This window comes from Loxodonta africana, unplaced genomic scaffold (assembly GCF_030014295.1).
Source record: "Loxodonta africana isolate mLoxAfr1 unplaced genomic scaffold, mLoxAfr1.hap2 scaffold_156, whole genome shotgun sequence".
In the NCBI taxonomy this organism is placed as follows: domain Eukaryota; kingdom Metazoa; phylum Chordata; class Mammalia; order Proboscidea; family Elephantidae; genus Loxodonta; species Loxodonta africana.
Window position 1 is genome coordinate 114570 of NW_026974907.1, and position 13893 is coordinate 128462.

At 41.4% G+C, this 13893-nt stretch overlaps 1 long non-coding RNA gene across 1 annotated transcript in view; it reads right to left on the reverse strand.

Moving 5' to 3' along the window:
• Nucleotides 1-2473: 2473 nt before the first annotated feature.
• The window catches only part of LOC135229210 (uncharacterized), a 119666-nt gene continuing 108246 nt past the window's right edge, over nt 2474-13893 (reverse strand). The window contains exon 3 of the long non-coding RNA XR_010319993.1: nt 2474-2667. This is a non-coding gene — a long non-coding RNA (uncharacterized LOC135229210). The remainder of the gene's footprint in view (nt 2668-13893) is intronic.

Here is a 13893-nt window from a genome sequence, read left to right on the forward strand (position 1 = left end):
ATACACATTTTGGGAAGACAGAATTTAATCCGTAACACCTAGTATGCAGCTATCGACCTGTTAATGCCTTTTTCTCCATACCTGTTTCGAAGTATCACCCGAAACAGTGTGCCTTCTCTCTGACCTAAGTATATAAAAAAAAAAAAAAAAAATTTTTTTTTTTTTTAATAGAGAGGAATCTCTGTTACATTTTCTCCATCTTACCGTTATGTGGCCTCATAGGCAGACCCAGTCACTTTATTGCACAGCAGAATGAAGAGATTAAAGCCCCTACATTCTTGCCAGTGGACCAGGAAGGTAGCTGCTCAGACATCAGAGAGCCTCAGAGAGACAGAGAACAGGCGGCTCAAGAGAGGGATACCATAAAGTTGTTTTTCATACCCCCCCCACCTCCCATAGTTGCATATGCTTTGCTCTGACCCTAAGAAGTAGATCAATCCTTTGAGAACTGCATTATGGGTTAGAACACCAACAAGGTCCCAGACTGAGCGACACTCCCATAGATTACATCCAAATATCACCGCAACGTCTTCAAAATCTGAACCGACATCTGAGCCACAGCATACAGAAGGTGGGAAAGAACCTGCAACCTGAACATAACTGGGTCAAGTGATTCCTAAAACAAACAACATCAACATTTTCTGTAAGTCTTGGAATCATAGACAAAAACTTTAAAAAGCTACTTTAACCACGCTCAAAGAAGTAACAGGCACACCTTAGAAAAATAGAAAAATACATAGAAACCATTCACAAATGAAAATTTAAAGACAGGAAAAATAGAAAAATAGAGATAAATAATTCACTTGATCAGCTCTACAGCGGAATGCTGTTGACAGACAAAAGGATCAATGAGATGAAAACAGTTCAACTGAAAATATCCAATCTGAAAAAAAAATGAACAGAGCCTCAAAAAAATCCAGAAATATCTAACATTTATTTATTGGAATTCCATAAGGTGTACAGAAAATATGTGGTGTAGAAAAAAGTATCTGAAGAAATACTGGCTCAACACTTTCCCAATTTGTTGAAAGACATAAACTTACAGATTCAAGAATCTATGCAAACTCCAACAAGTTAAACTCACATAATTTTACGCCCAAATGCCTCACGGTCAATTGTGGAATAACAAGGACCAAGAAAGTATCTTCAAAGAAGCTAGAGAGAAAACAACTCATTTCACACAGGAACAACAATTGGAATGACTCCATATTCATCATCAGAAGCCATGGAGGCCAAAAGGCTGTGAAAACAACATTTTTTCAACACCGAAAGAAAAGAAACATTAACCCAGTGTTCTATAGGCTGTTATTTCCTTCATGAGTAAAGGAAAAATATTGACATTCTCAGGTGAAGGACGCTTAAGAGAATTCATCGCCACCAGACTTGTTCTAAATGAAACACTAAGGAAGTTCTTCAGGTGGTAGACTTGGAATTTCAGGAATTATGGAAAGCAACAAAGTCGAAAGTACCTTCTGAAGTTCGCCCTTCAGCCAAAGATTAGACAGGTCTATAAAACATACAGTAACACACGTGAAGAAAGTGTTTCTTAGTTCAATCGTGTGTATGAGACCAAAAGTGCAAAACCTGCCCAAAAGCACAGAAAAGAGGGCAGGATGGAACAGGAATCATGGCAGATGGAAACGGGGAACTAGAGCATAGAAGAGAATACTGACACATCATGAATATTGCCACCAATGTCACAAAACAATTGTGTATAAATGGCTGAACAAGAAAGTAATTTGCTCTGTAAAGTTTCAAATAAAACACAATAAAAAATTTTTAAAAAGTGGTAGGTATCTGCGTAAACATATTATGCCAACCCTGCTGTCACTGCACAACATGGCGCAGGACTCCCCTCTTTGGATAGACTTTCTAGCCTATTGGAAACACTTTGGATTATACTCTTGGTGGCAAATTAGTATTAGAGAATGGGATTAATTTTGAAAATATGAGATGTCTGTACTCATGTCTGGTGAATAAACTGGATAATAACATTTTCAGAGCGAAATGAGATGTTCTAACAGAAAAATAGGCCTGAATTCCCACCTGGGCCATGAGCCTAATCTGAAGGCCTTTCCCAGAGAGGCATTTCAGGCACTTCTAGAGCACCAGGAGCACTGGGGTATGCATGTATCAACCTCCCCCAGGGCCTTCTCTGAGGGGTAGGTACCTGCTTTAGTACTAAGCTTCATAAATAGTCATTCTGCATAAGGTCTTCAGGTTCAAGTCTGTAATCCAGCTGGGATTTCTGTGTGTGTTGCATCTCTGCATCAAAAGAACATACTTCTAGAAGCAGAATGCCAGGAGAGAGGCTGTTGGGCAGTTGGGGGTGGAGGGTGCTGCGCAGACAGGGGTGCCCGAGGGAGGCACAATATAGTCATTCTGCAGGAGGTCTAGTCATTCTGCATAAGAATTAGAATGCTTCTGTCAATGCATAATAGTTTACATGCAGGACATAAACAAAGTGACTGAAGGACAAAGTCAAATAGTAAACCAAGCCACTCCCTCTCAGTCCTTACCTGAGAGGGTCTTCATGAGGACTTCCTGGGATGGAGAAGGACACAGTAAACGCTGATTTATTTTACCTCTTCCTTCCTCAAGAAACAGGAACTGGTGTTAAGATGTCAGGTGTCAAGCCCCAAACTCCTCTTCTGGTCTGTATTTAAGCTGTATAATAAAACTGGGAATCAGGCAATCAGCCATGAGCAGACAGACCCAGGAGTATTCCCAGTGCCCCACATCTTTGAGCTCCAGTGAGATCCTGTTCTTAGTTACTACATTAGCAGAGGAGCTGAAAGACTGAAATTCCGTGTTTTAAGGCAACTTGGGCTTCAAACAGTCACTTATTGCTAAAGTCGTATTTCTCTGTGTTAATTTATGATCCTTAACTCAAATCCGGAGTTTGGAGCTCATTTTGATAACTCCTCATTAGTCTGCATAGACTAGAGTCTCACAGTCAGTGATGACAATGGAGGAAACAAAGTCCCTAGCCCAGAGGAGGGACTGTTCCCCATATTTGGGGCAATGCCCCTGGGAAGCATCGGCGAGGTGCACTTTGGCCTCTGTGGCTTTGCCTTCTGCTCCTGGAATTGCACCCTGGGGCCCCAGAGTCCCTGGGTGACCACAACTCCCCCCTTCTGGGTCATCGTACGGACACACATTGCGATATGCTTCCTGCCCTCCTTTCCAGCATAAGCGCTGCGATCACAAGTGGCAGAACCAGTTCTCAGGTCCAGACCCTAGACCTTGCCCTCCTTGGCCTTAGGCTTCCCCTAGTCCTGGTGGAACCTGCAAGCACCCGGCTGGGCGGGCTTGGGCCTGTCTCAAAAGGCTCATGGCGCACGCGGGTTCCGCCTCCTTGGAGTCTGCAGGCTTGCGGTGGGCAGCCCGGCATCTCCTGCCTCCCTCGGGCGCCCTCTCTGGGCAGCAGCTCCCCTCCCCCTCCCCCGCCAACCACCCAACAGTCGCACTGCCTGCTTTCTGCTTCTAGAAGCGCGTTCTTTTGATGCACACATGCAGCACAAACAGAAGCCCAGCTGGATTACAGACTTGAACCTGAAACGCACAACTTTAAAACTACTAGATTGGGGGAGGGGGTGTATTGGCAGTGAAAAAAGGAAAAAAAAATAAGAAAAAGAACAATTACAAAAAAAGTATTAGAAGACTGTATCCTCACTCAAGAAGGCTGCGGATACACAACTGCGTAGATAGCATACTGTTGTCTCTTTCTTTGCAAATAAGTCTTAAATGAGGGAATTTGGTACCGGGAAGAGTTGCAGAGCCTGACTTTGGGGAAATCTGGGATTGATGAATTGGCTTGCATGAGGCTACAAGCCCTGATAATCAATATTTAAAGATGAGATTTGAGCAATCTAGAACATGCATCAGAATTTTTTCTAAGTAAATTAGCACCAGAAGATGCCTTTAACCACTAAATACAGTGGGTCAGTAGTTCAAGATCTCCCTACAAAGAAAACGGCAGACCTAGATCGTTTCCAGTCAGGTTCCAGCAAACATGCAAGAAACAGTCATTTTAATCTTGTACATAGTCAACAGAGATTAGAAAACCATGAGATACTCCCCTAACTTGATCCTTAAGGCTAGTTTAAAATTGATAACAAATTAGAGAAGGATGGTAGAAGAAGAGTTAGAGGACAAGCACCCTCAGTAACTGAGATGCAAAACCCTACGTAAGATGCCAGCAAAGGAAATCCAGCAAAGTATAAACCACGTAACATGCCATGATCAAGGCGGTTTATTGTAGGCATACAAATTTGAGTGAACATTAAAGATTTAGTAATTTCATTCACCACATGCATAGGTGAAAGAAGAGAAGACACATGCTCACCTCAAGAGATGGGGGCAAAGCAGGCTGATAAAATGCAATCACACGGAGAGATAAGGACTAGAAGCAAACATGGAACAGAAAAGGAGTTCCCGAACGTGGAAAACTACAACTAGCATGATAGTTCATGGTGACGTGTGGGACATCCTCTTTAAAATTAATAAACAATAAAATAAGGGTGCTTCTATCATTACTTTTATTAAACATTTAACACTGGAAGTGTAAGCTAGTACAAAAAGAGAAAAAGTATAAATGCTATTCATAGATTATAAGACTGTCTCCATTGAAAACTGTAGAAAATACTGGAATTAATAATAATCATAAATATAAAATAAATTGAAATTTCAATGCATCACCATCGAGCTGACTCTGTCATAACTCTTAGGTGAAAGCAAAGGACACTGATAGGAAAAGAGCAGGTTCAGGTGGGCTAGACCAAGGAGGGAAGAAAATTATTCTGCACTGGGCTGAACTTATAAGCACGGTTATGTGTGTTAGTTACCTAGTTCCTCCAAAACAAAAAATATCACAACTGGATGGCTTTAAAGAACAGAAATTTATTTTCTCACAGTTTAGCAGGTGACTAGTCGTTCGAATTCAGGGCATGGCTGTAGTGGGAGGTCCTTCCTTGTCTACCTCAGCTTCTAGTAGATGCCAGCAATCATTTGTGTTCCTGGCCTTCTAGAAGCATCTGTCTTCTTTGTCTGTCTTCCTTTTCACCCGTTTGTGTCTGGGTGTGTTCTGCTCCTTTTATAACTAAGAAGAGTTACGCTTAGGACCCACCCTACATTGGTATGACCTCATTCACATAATAAAAGCAGGCCCCCTCTTTCCTAACAAGGTCAGATTTACAGGTACAGGGGTTAGGATTTCCACATACACTTTGGAGGGACACAATTCAATCCCTAACAGTCGACTTACCAGATATTCTGGATTGAGAGTACTCGCATGAACAGCTGAGAGTGGTTCCAATTCTTTGCTACATTCGTTGGCTGAAACTTGTCTCAATGGTCACCCATAGGAATGTTGGAGCAATTTATTGTGTAGGACCTAGCCAACCACTCCTAATCACGTCCATTGTGTGGAAAAACACACACTCCCATCACTGAAGCCTTGAGAAATTCATCGATAAGAATGGAATGGTGGTTGGAACCAAGAATTGTTTCATAGCCTAGATAACATGGTGTGGGTGTTAGATATTCACATGGAGATCTCCGGTAATAAAACTTCACCCCACATGGGGATGTCAAGGATAATACCAACGGCTAATGTTCATTGAGTACCTACACTGGTGCCAGGCACTCCTGTGCTTTTTCTTTCATGTTTGCTTTTCGTGATGGCCATATGAGGAATGTATCATTATAATGCATAAAGAGGTCAATACAGAGAGTTACGCTGACATTTGAATATATGAGTCTGGACCCAGGAGGAGTTTGAATGGATGGAGGTATAAACCTCACGTCCTTAGCTACAAATAGACAGCAGTAAACTCCCTGAGGCATCCTAGAGGGAGGGTGTCAGTAGAGAGAGGAGCAGGCACCAAGCCCAAGGGTACTCGGGTATCTAGAAGCCTGCCAGGTGAACAGCAGCCAGCAAGCCTCTCTGAAGTCCAGTGTGGTTCCTGGAGGGTTGTCTGTCCTTGCTCTCAGCTGCATTTCCCCAGTGCTCCTCCCACCTGCACTGGGTTGTCCCCTTCATGACGACAGGGACAGTGTGTACCTTTCACCACTGTATCTGCATAACATAGACTATTTCTGGCCCATGGAATATACTGACTGAATGAAAAATAAACAAACGATAAGTACGTAAAATCCTTCGTAGTTGATACCTTGGAATACATTAAGGGACTTCATGAGTAAGAGGGAGAAAAACTGATCAGGGCTGCTTCTGAGACTATCTCTTAGGTGTAAAGAGTGTTAAACAATAATTAAACAAAGAGATTTAATGGCAGAGATGTATGTTAAAAAGATGTAAGTATAGGTTGAAGATTACTAGAAACACGCACATTTATTATTGCAACTATAGTTAAATCGTTAAAAAACATATACTACATCCACACAGAATATGATAAAGTAATTTAATGCCCTCATTAAAAAAAAAAAAAAAAAACTTATCATGAGAAAAGACTAATGAAGAATGAAAGTATCAGGATATAATATCTGTGTTAATACACATAACTGTGTGTGCTAATACACACATAAAACCAGTTGTCATTGAGTCATTTCTGATTCATGATGACACCAGTGTGCCAGAGTAGAACTGTACTCCATAGGGGTTTCAGTGGCTGAGTTTTCAGAAGTAGGCTGCCAGACCTCTCTTTCACAGCAATTCTGGGTGGACCTGAACTCCAACTTTCTGTCAGCAGCTCAAGATATTAACCATTTGCATCAACCAGAGACTCTAATACACATACATGCCAAGGTAAGTAAGATAATAGACATATCGGAACGTTAATAATTTATTCTATGCATTACGTATGTTTTCTTGTTATTTATTGCATACATATGCATTGCTTCCAAGTTTTTGAGAAATAGAATGTACTTCTGGAAAAATTCATGAGAGATTTTTAAGTAATGAAATAATCAACAGAAACAGAATGAGTAAATCTATGGCAAGGCAGCCCATGAACCCAAGATTACAGTAACACTGGTATGAAAAGCAGAATTGTGGAGTCCTGAAGCTCAGTGGTCCCATGCATCCATCAGGAAAGAGGGAAGAGCAAATAAACAAGGAGAAAATACAGTGAGCCAGAGGAGTGGGAGCCCTCTGTTGTGGGCACAGTTTTCTCATGAAACTTTAGATGGACACAATGGGTGGGATTATCCACTTCCATCATACAAACATTTTTATTACCCTTGATTTTAACGGAATTATGTTATAAAAACAAATGATACAATAAAGTATAATAAAAGAATAAATCTCATCAGTGGACTACTATCATTTTCCCCAGCCACTGAGGAGGGCAGGAGACACACAAGGGAAAGAAGATGGAGCAGTGTGAAGAATCATGCTATGTGGGGAGGAGAGTGTTTCTGAGACAGGCCTTAGCTGCTACCACCTAGGGAAGTAGGCAGCCGTGCACAACCAACTGGAAGAAATGGCACATTATTTCTGAGACCTACTCCAGCTCATAAGAAATTATGGATAACATGGGGAAGAATGAGATGTCCAGGACACTTAATTGTTCTCATGAGAAATCTGTACATAGAAAAAGAGGCAGTCATCTAAACAGAACAAGGAATACAGCATGGTTTAAAGTCAAGAAAGGTGTGCATCACTGTTGTATCCTTTCACCATACCTGTTCAACCTGTATGCTGAGCAAATAATCCGAGAAGCTGGACTGTCTGAAGAAGAATAAGGCGTCAGGATTGGAGGAAGACTCATTAATAACCTGAGATATGCAGATGATACAATCTTGCTTGCTGAAAGTGAAGAGGCCTTAAAGCATTTACTGCTGAAGATCAAAGACTACAGACTAACAGCCTAACAACTGGACCAATAAGCAACATCATGATAACGGAGAAAATGTTGACATCATTAAGGGCTTCATTTTACTTGGATCCACAATAAACACCCACTGAAGCAACAGTCAAGAAATCAAACGACACATTGCATTGGACAAATCTGCTGCCAGAGACCTCTTTAAAGTGTTCAAACGCACAGATGTCACCTTGAAAACTAATGTGCCCCTGACTCAAGCCATGGTGTTTTCAGTCGCCTCATACGCACACGAAAGGTGGGCAATGAATAAGGAAGACCAAAGAAAAATTGAAGGCACTGAATTACGGTGTTTGCAAAGAATATTGAATATACCACGGACTGCCAAAAGAATGAACAAATCTGTCTTGAAAGAAGTACAGCCAGAATATTCCTTAGAAGCAAGAATGGCGAGGCTTCATCTCACATATTTTGGACACGTTGTCAGGAGAGATCAGTCCCTGGAGAAGAAAGTCATACTTGGTAACAAGCGGCCACAACAATCGGCTCAAACATAACGACGACTGTGAAGGCGACAATAGGTAGTTTAACATACATTTTGACCCATACGAATTAAAATTTAAACAATTATTTCATGCCTTTTTGTAGCGGTTTTAGAATATACAATTAAAATAAATGTAAATAATTAATAGAAAAAATCTCTGAAAATATAATTTTTTTAAGTCACTGCTCCATACCCCAAATCTAAATGGCTTGATATAAAGCACTGGTCTTTGTGATTCACAAAAAGCAGGTACCAATTCCTGAACAAGAACTGAAGTGACAGGAGAAACTCCCCATGCTGTTAGAGCCCTAAGTATGGGCCTAATCCAATAATCTGTCCTCAGTAATTCCTTTTCATTTCATCTCTGTGAAAGGGGAGGGAGAAGGTAAGAGAGGGTTACATGTGCCTATTCTGTTCTTTAGCATCTAGTTCACTGCCAGGAACAAGTATTCATAAGAGTCTACAAAACATTAAAGCACAAATAAGGAGGAAAACTTCCTAGTATATATATGTATTAGGTGGCACAAAGAGTTAAGTGCTCAGCTACTAACTGAAAGGTTGGCAGTTTAAATCCACTCAGTTGCCTTGGAAGAAAGGCCTGGCAATCTACCTCCAAATGGTCACAGCTATTGAAAACCGCATGGAGGGCAGTCCTACTCTGAAAACTCACGGGGTCGTCAGGAGTGAAAATCTACTCAACGGCAACTGGATTGGTAATCTATATATGGCATAAATGTTGGGAAAATTAGTTTCTGAACATATACACGGCATACAGAATACACTGCACATTAGTATTATGTGCCAAAACCCACTGTCATCAAGTCGATTCTAACTCATAGTGACCCCAAAGGACAGAGTAAAACTGCCCCATAGGGTTTCCAAGGCTGTAAGTCTTCACTAAAGCAGACTGCCACATCTGTCTCCTGCAGAGAGGCTGGTGGGTTCGAAACATTGACCTTTCAGTTAGCAGCCAAGTTCTTTAACCACAGAGCCACTAGGGCTCACTGCGGTCATGTACAGTGATTACATAAGCAAATTCTGAAACAAACTGCCTGGGTTTAAATCCTAACTCAATTTATCAGCTGGGTGATCTGGGCACGTTACTTTACCTCTCACTGCCTCAGTTTCCCATTTCTAAAACGGGTCTTATTCAAAACGTTGTCACGCAGGTTAAATAAAACACACAAGGCACTTACAAAAAGGCCTTACACACAGAATGAACACAATGAATGTTAGCTTTCATAATTATTAAGGGAATACAAACAGCTTAGTTGAAGAAACTTCCATTGAGAAATAGTTGCGTTCCAAAATTCATCTGTAAAGTCATTTACATCAACTGTTAAAGTTGTATGTTTAGATTCAAGTGACTACTGAGGTATGTTATGATCTTGAACAGAGTTCTAGGGACTATACAGGCAGACTCTGCATGCCCTTCTCCTGCACATCCTTTCCATCTCCCTTGGAGCCCAGACATCATGTTATCAATTAAACCCCTCCCACACTGGTGGTGTACTGTTTAAGAGCTACGGCTGCTAACCAAAAGGTCATCAGTTCAAATCCACCAGGCGCCCTTGGAAAGTCTATGGCACAGTTCTGCTCTGCCCTATTGGGCCGCTATGAGTTGGAATAGACTCAGTGGCAATGGGTTTTTAATGGGTATGAGTCAACTCTTCAGTGCTTAAAGACATACCAAAAGCAACCACGAACACAAAAGTATAGTAAAACTTTCTTATTTCAGAATAGCAAAACCTTTTTCTAACACAGTGGTGAATTAGGGTGGACTGTGTATCAAGAGGAGGCCTGGTGGCATAGTGGTTAAGAGCTCAGCTGCTAACCAAAAGGTCAGCAGTTCGAATCCACCAACTAGTCCTTGGAAACTCTATGGGGTAGTTCTACTCTATGCTATAGGGTCTCTATGAGTTCAAATCAACTAGGATCTCTACGGGTTGGAATCAACTTGATGGTGACAAGTTTGGTTTGGTTTGGATTGAATTATGACCCTAAAAAACGTGTGTTTCAACTTGGTTAGGCCATGATTCCCACTATTGTGTAGTTGTCCTTCATTTTGTGATTGTAATTTTACTCTAAGAGGATTAGGGTGGGATTGTAACACCACCCTCACTCAGGTCACCTTTCCCTGGGGTGTGGCCTGCACCACCTTTTATCTCTCCAGAGATAAAACAAAAGGGAAGCAAGCTGAGAGATGGGGGCCTCAGACTATCAAGAAAGCAGCACCAGGAGCAGAGCACGTCCTCTGGACCCAGGGTCCCTGCACCTGAGAAGCTCCTTGACCATGGGAAGGCTAAGGACAAGGACCTTCTTCCAGAGCCGAAAGAGAGAGAAAGCTTTCCCCTTGAGCGAATGCCTTGAATTTGGACTATTAGCCTACTTTAATGTGAGGTATTAAATTTCTCTTGGCTAAAGCCATCCACTCATGGTATTTCTGTTATGGCAGCACTAGATGATGAACACAGTGGGTTAAGGTGGAAGGGGTGGATGAAGAACAAAAAAACAAAAATGGACAAGAGAAATATAAGAATTCAGAGAACTGTGAAAATTTAATTCCTGAATATACTTTCTTTCTCCTCCCTTTAACTGTAAGGACTTTTCTCATATACAGCATATATAAGTAAATCCTGGCAATATTTAAAACACTTAGATTTTTGTAAAACTCATTCTCTGAAAACTCATGGTGGCCCCATTAACTTGTGGCTTAAAAACAACTCAGAACTAAAAAGAAGCATAAATAAATAAATAAAGGCACTGCTGTCATTTGCGGGTGATGTTCTTTTCCTGCTATCCACAATCCACACACTCGGGAGTTAATTTTCCAGGGTCAGTATTCATAGACCATCCTCTTTCTCTTACCACCACCCCACCACCCTTAATTATTTAGAAAAGGCAGGGCCAGTCAGTGCTCCAAACATCAAGTTTTCTCTCCAAAATGCCAACTCGCACTTGGGGAGCAGGCTACATTCTCAGCTATCAGCACTTCCACTAGCCCCTGCACATAAGGAACATGTCTCCACTGAACTGTTCATTGTAATTTAAAAAAAAAAAAGTAAAAAACTGTTTGTTAAAACCAAAAAAAAAAAAAAAAAAAACAGGCATTTCCCTATTACCCACCCACCCCACTCTCCCACACCCAGTGCTCCCCTCACCACACACACACTCAAATATTTCCTACCAAGGGTGTGTCCCAAGCACGGGGTCTGGCTCCGCTCTTCTTTTACACCCCTTGGAGACCTCTGGAGAAACCATACCTTTGGTTGGCAATTCCCTGAACCCTGCCTATTCAAGCTGGCACTTATTCAAAAAGGCAGGTGAGTCTTCAAGTCAGGTTTTTAAAAGGAGTTTAAGAGGTGCCAGGTGATATGCCTACTCACCCTCAAGTTTCTCAAAGGTAATAATTTCTTGAGATGTTTACAATGTCTCAACTATGGGTTAATTAAATCCCTTAGGATGGTGGGCATAGGAAAATCCTCCATCTCAATGCCCCCCATTTTGAAAAAAAAGAGGGGGAATCTCCAAAATTACGAATTTGAATGTCTACATACTTGATTGAACTAAGGAGTAAGTTCCTCACGTGTGTTATTCTTGGTTTGAGCTTGGTGGTGCAGTGGTTAAGAGCTCAGCTGCTAACCAAAAGGTCGGCTGTTTGAATCCATCAGCCGCTCCCTAGAAACCCTATGGGATAGTTCTACTCAGTCCTATAGGGTTGCTAAGAGTCAGAATTCACTGGATGGCAATTGGTTTGTTCGTTTTTCAATCTTTGGCTGAAAGGTGGACTTTGTTATCAATTTATTAAATCAACTGGTAATTTGCTGGATATTTCTCATACACGAACTTATGATGTCTTCAAATCCAGCCAATCAGGTTTAGGAAGAGAGAAACTTCTCTACCTTAGCCTCCCTGCCACTCCCACACCTTTTTCATTGATTTCCATGCCCTGTTTAAGTAACATCATTCATCACTTCTCACTGTCTAGGTTATCTGAGCCAATTCATGGCAGTCAATTCCACCTGAGCCCTAGGATACCCTCATTTACATACTCTGCCCTGTTGTTCCTTCACCAATGGCTGACTTCGCATCTCCCCTTGAATGTCTACTAGGCATCTCAAACTTAATGTGGTTCAAATAAAATTCTTGCTCCAAGTGTCTTATCTACCTCCCAGTCTTCCTTATCTCAGCAAATGTTCTCACTATCCTCTGGTTGTTCAGGACAAAAACCTAGAAATCATCCTTGATTTCTCTCCTTTATTCAAATCTTGCATCCAGTCCATTGACACATATTCTGGACTCTTGGCTCTACCTTAACATAAATCCTGACTCTATCCACTTCTCACTACCTCCACCTTACAGCCACCATCATCTCTTGGTTAAAACTGGACTCCGTGCCACCAATCTTCCCTCTTACAGTCTACATAACAGCATCATCTCAGTGGCTTCTCATGGCAATTAGGAAAAATTCCCAAACTCTTCCCATGGTCCTTCACGATGCGGGGCTTGCCCACCACACAAACCTCATTTCCTAACAGTCTTCCCTCGGTTCACTCCACACTAGCCATGACTTATTTCCTGAGCTTCCTCAAACATGCCAAAACACTTGGTTATTTAAGGGCCTCAGAAAAAACTCTTTCCTTTATCGGCAATATCCTCCCTCCAGAACTTCATACAGCTATTCTCTCCTTTGATATAGGTCAGTTATCTCCTCAAATATCCTGCTCCCATAAGCCTTTACTAATTATTAATCTAAAACAGCTCACCCCACTCATTCCCTCACATGCAACTCTGTCTTATTTTCAAAATATTTAGCTCTCCTTGACGTTTTTTGTTAATTATTACCTGTAAATGTATTTTTTTGTGGTTGAGAATATATGCAGCAAAAAGTACACCAACTCAACGGTTTCTCCCTGTACAATTTAATGACATCGGTTACATTCAAGTTGTGCAACCATTCTTACCCTCCTTTTCTGAGTAGTTCCTCTGTCATTAGCATAAACCCACTGCTTCTTAAGGTTCCTATCTAATCTTTTCAGTAGCTGTTGTCAATCTGATGCCATATAGACAGTCCTTAAAAGAGCATATGCTCAAGGTAGACCATTTTTATTAGTTAAGTAGCTAATGTTCTGGAGCCCTCGTGGCACAGTGGTTAAGTGATACGGTAGCCAAGCAAAAGAAGAGCAGTTTGAATCCACCACCTGCACCTTGGAAACTCTATGGGACAGTGCTATTCTGTCCTACAGGGTCTCTGAGTCAGAATCAACTCAACAGCAACAGTATGGTGTTTTCTTTTTTATACTTCAGTTTTAAGATGATTCAAGGGAATGCTTTTGGTGTAATGTTTAAAGATTATCTCACGGCAATAGTTTCAGGAGTTCATTCACCCTCAATGGCTCCAAAAAGTCTAGGGTTCATGAGAATTTTAAATTCTGTTCTGCATTTTCCCCCTTTTGATCAGGGCTTTTCTATGGACTCTTTGATCAAAATGTTCAGCGACAATAGCCGGGAACCTTCTGGTTCTTCTGGTCTCATGGCATGCTAGATGTTCTTTTAAAAAACATG